The following is a 6000-nucleotide window of genomic DNA, read 5'->3' on the forward strand; positions in this document are numbered from 1 at the left end:
GCGCTGTCATCCTTTTTCAGTCAATGACCTATCAGGACTCAGGGATTTTAGGGAGACAGTTCTCACCCTGAGCAGTAGCAGCCAATAGAATTATAAAAGTAAGAAATTCAGAAAAAAAGAAACAATTTGTGTTGTCCTGCCTTCAAGCTGCATCAACTGTGTTTATAATCAGTCAAACAGTCTCTTAACAGAACGTATGTAGGTTAATGTGATAGTCAAATGGGCTCCACCTGGTGAGTTTCAGTTCAATATTACTGGCCCGTTTATGTTAAACTCTCTTGTCGGCATTAGCCAGAACGTATTCGCTTGTGACTGACACTGACCTGGGAATGACCTGGCTGGGGTCATGCTGGGGTCATCATGTAGGTCAGGACATGCCTAATTCCCAAAACTGCAAGGTCACATGGATGAGCACTGAAACAGATCTCTTGCTCTTGAGATATAGCTGTGGTGTTCTGTTCAATAACACTAACGTTAGGCTGGTTAGCCATGGTGTTCTGTTCAATAACACCAACGTTAGGCTGGTTAGCCATGGTGTTCTGTTCAATAACACCAACGTTAGGCTGGTTAGCCATGGTGTTCTGTTCAATAACACCAACGTTAGGCTGGTTAGCCATGGTGTTCTGTTCAATAACACTAACGTTAGGCTGGTTAGCCATGGTGTTCTGTTCAATAACACTAACGTTAGGCTGGGCACACAGCGTTAAGTCATCAGCAGACCTTGCATTTGTGAAACGCAACGTTTCAGATAAATCTGTGGGTATAAGAAAAGCCGGTGTGGAATAGCTGATGGAGCACTGTTCCAGATGTAAACATGGGGGCCTTGCCTGTTGAGTGAGGTAAACATGGGGGCCTTGCCTGTTGACTGAGGTAAACATGGGGGCCTTGCCTGTTGACTGAGGTAAACATGTGATGCCTGCAGAGAAGGAAGTTGAGTTTGCAGGTGAACGCATCGCTTTCACCGCACCTGCACACAGCTGCAGAAGCACCAGTGTGGGTCCTGTTATCACGCAATGTGACTGGGCAAAGACCCGCTTAATCGCATTAGCCTAGAAAACATTGGCGTGCATGTCTAACTCAGGTAAGAGTTCATCTAAGAGACGTTCAGCAGTTAGTTTAATCCAATCAGTGGACTCTACAGGAGAGCAGCAGCACATTGTCAGATGTGTAATATGTTGTGTAAGGTTTTGCAGTATAAATAGACACCACTCAGTTATGAAACCAGTGGTCCTTTACAACATTATAATTCCAGACTTCAAACTGAAGATCACTTCTGATAGGCTTAGATTTTCTGTGACATGTAAATCACAAAATAGTTTTTTCATTCAACAAACAGCCTTACCAACCGTGGGTGCTGTTCTAATTGAGAAAGTCCACTTTTATAATTTACATTCTCATAATTATGCTACATTTAATGTAACACACCCTTACACTAAATGATTGGGGTAACGACGTGAGAATGTTTGATCTACCGAGCAGCTACCTCAACTTGAGCTGTATTTACTCATTTTACACACCTTTAAAGGGAGGAAATATGTTTTCTGTGATTTGATGATATTTTAGATAAGACAGGATTTTAAAAGAAAGTAAACTCTTTGAATAGGACATTCTGAAGTACTAGCTTGGGATTTAAAAAAAAAAATCATTTAAAGGCTGAACATTTTTTCTCGCCAATGTGAGGTTATGATGAAAAAAAATCAAATTTTCTTTAAACACAAATGTTAACTGAATTTTTAAAAAGGTAAGACAGGTTGAATAGAGCGTTTTAATATGAGATCCACCAAACAGATTTAAAATTAGACTCGCTTAATCAATACAAACAATGACAGAGTTTGCATTGACTTTTTTAGATCACAGTTCTGCATGTAGGCTGTGCTGAATTCCCATGTGGTGGTTTCTGGGTATGCTATCCAGCACATTTTTCAAATGGGTTGTCACATAGTGCTTCACAATGGAAATTTTCTACTGAGAATCCAAAAATGAGAAACTTATTCCAGACCCCTTTAAAGCTGAACTCCCCAGATTTGGAAAGTGATAACTGAGCAAACATGCAGATGTGTTTTGGGAACTTTTACATTTTTCTCTTCTCTTATTTGTTTGATCACTTTCCACACTAGAAAGAGAGCACTGCTGTGCAGTGTCATGTATGTTTTGTTGAAAATCATGAAGGAAACACGACAAAACCTGATTTGTTACTTTATTGCTATCAAAAAATGGTGTATTAAAAAACGTGCCCAGAGTGGGAATCTGCTGTCTAACTGAATCACTTAAAATACATGCACAGGAATCTTAGTACAGTCAACCAGAGCAGGGAGAAGGGTGTCGAGACCAAACAGGATTTATCTGTGGATTTGGCATAGTTGAATGATACATTCTTGAAACTTTGGAACAGCCTGGAAAGGTTATAAAAGTGGCTTATATTTGAAATGCTTACTGTGCATGTGAATAACCACTGGGGCCCTATAGGAGCTGCACTGTCCACACTCACATTCATTTTCTGCAGAAACTGCAGAAATTCTTTCCTCAGAATTGTACCTAACCTGGTAATATTTCGGCTAGCAGATTTTCCTCAACCTTCCATCTCTGTGATAAATGAGTTCTTCGGGAATGTTGAAATTCTAGTGAACATTCACTTCTGCACATATGACACACACAAACTTGCAAGCTAGTATAAGCAGGCAGCCTGTGCTCAGGGATTTATTATGGGTCACATCTCATCTTGAAATTGGTCATGATTCTTTTTCTTGCCTGTCATAATGACACATAACTTATCTCTTTCAAGCCAAGTTATTGTTGTTATATGGAAATCCTGAGGGATCACTTTCATTTCCATTGTAATATAAGTAACTGAACTATGACAGGCAGGCATAAGAATTAGGCATAAGACAAGAAAGTATAATAGAAATAAAGTTAAATAGTCTGTAAGAACCTGGGAGAGACCATATTAACACTGTGTGTTTGTGTGTGTGTGTGTGTGCATGTGCGTGCGTGCGTGTATGTGTGTGCGTGTGTATGCGTGTGCTTGTGCGTGTGTGTGTGTGTGTGGGTGGGTGCGTGCACGTGTGTGCGTGCGTGTGTGTGTGTGTGTGTGTGTGGGTGCGGGTGCGGGTGCGTGCATGCGTGCATGTGTGTGTGTGTGGGTGCAGTACACAGCAGGAGGGCCTAATTCAGACTGCTGCTGCAGCTTCCCCAGCCAACCATGAGCCAGCGGAGCCCCTGCTTCCAGAGCCCCTCCCCCTGCCCCGCCCCTCCCCGTAGGGCCAGAGGGCAGACCCAGCACCGTCGGGTTAAGATGGCAGCCCACAGGCGGCACTTCAGGTGCTTTGACGCACTGCTGGATGACCCGTCCCAGCGCAGCAGCCCCCACGGCCCCCCTGAGAATGCAGCCTGCTGCCTCTGCCCCGACCCCCGGCACGGCCACGCCCACAGGAAGCCCACTTGGCCGGACGAGGCTCCGCCCACAGGACAGCAGCAGCGTAAAAGGCTGGTGCTGGTGAAGAACAGCGACCCCGCGGTGCGGAGGAGCATCGTGCTCCACCAGCGTGCGCTGCGCAGCCTGCGGCTCTTCCTGGAGGAGGCCTCTGAGCTCCTGCGCTGCCACATCCGCAAACTCTACACGCTGGACGGACGCAAGGTGAGGCCTGCTGCCTGCGCTGCACTCTCTGGGTCTTTCTGAGAGAGCTTACGCTGCACTGCTACGATACTGCTAATCGCTGCTCTGAGTCTTACTAGAGAGCTTAGCAGCTATGTAACAGCTACTGCTAAGCTGCTCCTGAGTCTTCTAGAACAGGCTGCTACTGCAAATGGGGCTACTGCTAATATGGCTACTACTAATGCTACTGCTGCTAACACTGCTACAGCTAATGGGCACTACTGCTAACACTGCTACTGCTAATGCTGCTGCTCCTGCTAACACTGCTACTGCTAATGCTGCTACTGCTAACATTGCTACTACTGCTAATGCTGTACCACTATTTGTAATGCTGTTCCAGCTAACACTGATATTGTTACTGTTGTTGGTAGGGCTGCTATTGTTACTAAAACTCCTGCTCTTGGTGCTGCTGCTCCACAAAGCTGGGTGAAAAGGACAGTCAGTACATAAGATTTAGTATATTGTGTCATAAGGGGAATTTATTGTGCTCATAGGTGATTGGTTTACGGTGTACTGCAGTTCTGTTTGATCCAGCCCACTGTGTGCTGAGGGGTCTAGGCCCAGTCAGACCTACTCTCTATGCTGTGGGTGACAGTGCTAATGGGGCATTTACCTGAATAGACTGCATATTGGCATGGCCACACTGGTGTAAGCCAAGTGTTAGCAGTTAGTCAGGTTGGACTACTTTCATTCTGACTCAATTATTTTCTCTTAATTCTAGACACAAATGTCATGTGATTATCTCTGACACTAATAAAAATTGTCTTGTGAAATCTTTCAAGTCATTTCCATTAAATGGCTGAACATCAAAAATGGATATACATCTTCCCTTTTCTAAAGATCAAGGCACAGAAAATTAATTAATATTAATGACAAGTAGGAAAGTATACTGTGTCAAAGGAGGACAGTTTTTTCTTCTTTGGTGAGTGTTATCACTTTAAGAGGTGAAATTTGGCCAAGAGTGTGAAACTTTTGGAATAAGTCCAGGAGTTTCCTGTTTATCAGGGCCAGGAGCTCCAGGTCCCTGCTGGCCTGCAGAGCCGCCCTGTGCTTCAGTCCAAGGGCCCATTAGCACCCCCCAGCATGTACAGGCAGAGAAACATGCTCTAATGGACCCATGCCCCCCCCCCCACCCCTCCGGGAGCTTTTAGGGGACTGTACCACCACAGGCCGAGTTCAGCTCTGAGCCCAGCATGAGTGATGTGTGTACCTGCTCTGGGAAATTAAGAGTTTCTCACTGGGAGCAGCAACTTTCCTCACATTAAAGCCTGATCACACTCCACCCCACACTCTACCACACACTCTGCACATTAAAGCCTGATCACACACTACCCCACACTCCACCACACACTCTGCCACACACTCTGCACATTAAAGCCTGATCACACTCTACCGCACACTCTGCACATTAAAGCCTGATCACACTCTACCAAACACTCTACCACACACTCTACTGCACACTCTGCCACACACTCTGCACATTAAAGCCTGATCACACTCTGCCACACACTCCACCACACACTGTCCACATTAAAGCCTGATCACACTCTGCCACACACTCCACCATTTCACTGCAGTGCTTTCAACACTGTTCCAGATGCCTGCATAATTCAAGTACTGTTTCATTATTTACATAGTGTGCTATGTGGAATTAAATGTTCATTTTCCAAGTAAGGATTTTATTGTTTTGTAGAAAGTTCTTCATTTTTATGAAATTAATTTGACAATTAAGTGATATGTCTATTACATTTATTTGCATAGCTGTAGAAAAGACTGAAATTATATTGTTTATTTATCAAAAGTTCTTTCTCAGTGCATAACTTTAGAAAATTTGGTTCTGGTGACAATATGTCTCTAAAATAAGCATTTAAATGGATTTCAGTAAAAAATGAGGTTTAAGCTGCTTTTAAACTGATAAATGCAAGTGAGCATTGTTGTCAGTAAATAGGATAATTATCCAGGTAATGTCTCACACTGGCCTTTTACCTGTACTGAGCATTTGGCTGCATACTGTGTTCCTTCTGGGGAAGTGATCCGGGTAGTCTTCTGTCTGTATTTTTAGCACAGGATGACCAGCCAAAGCTCTGTTATATCTATTCATCTTGCTCAAAACAGTGCTATTCTAAAACAGCAGAAGCAGGTCAGCTTTAAGAAAACACATTTCTGCTCTCAGTTGGAAAAGACACTTGGAGACACATTGCAGTAATTAATTACTGCTGAACACTGGCCGAGTCCTGTGCTGTGTGAGAGGGTTCATACCACGCATGCACGGGACTAAAAGACAACGCAGCAGTGAGCCATTCAAACTACAGCCTTCTGCCTCCAGCCCTGCTGGGGTCTTAATGGTG

This window comes from Anguilla rostrata, chromosome 6 (genome assembly GCF_018555375.3).
Source record: "Anguilla rostrata isolate EN2019 chromosome 6, ASM1855537v3, whole genome shotgun sequence".
Classification (NCBI taxonomy): Eukaryota; Metazoa; Chordata; class Actinopteri; order Anguilliformes; family Anguillidae; genus Anguilla; species Anguilla rostrata.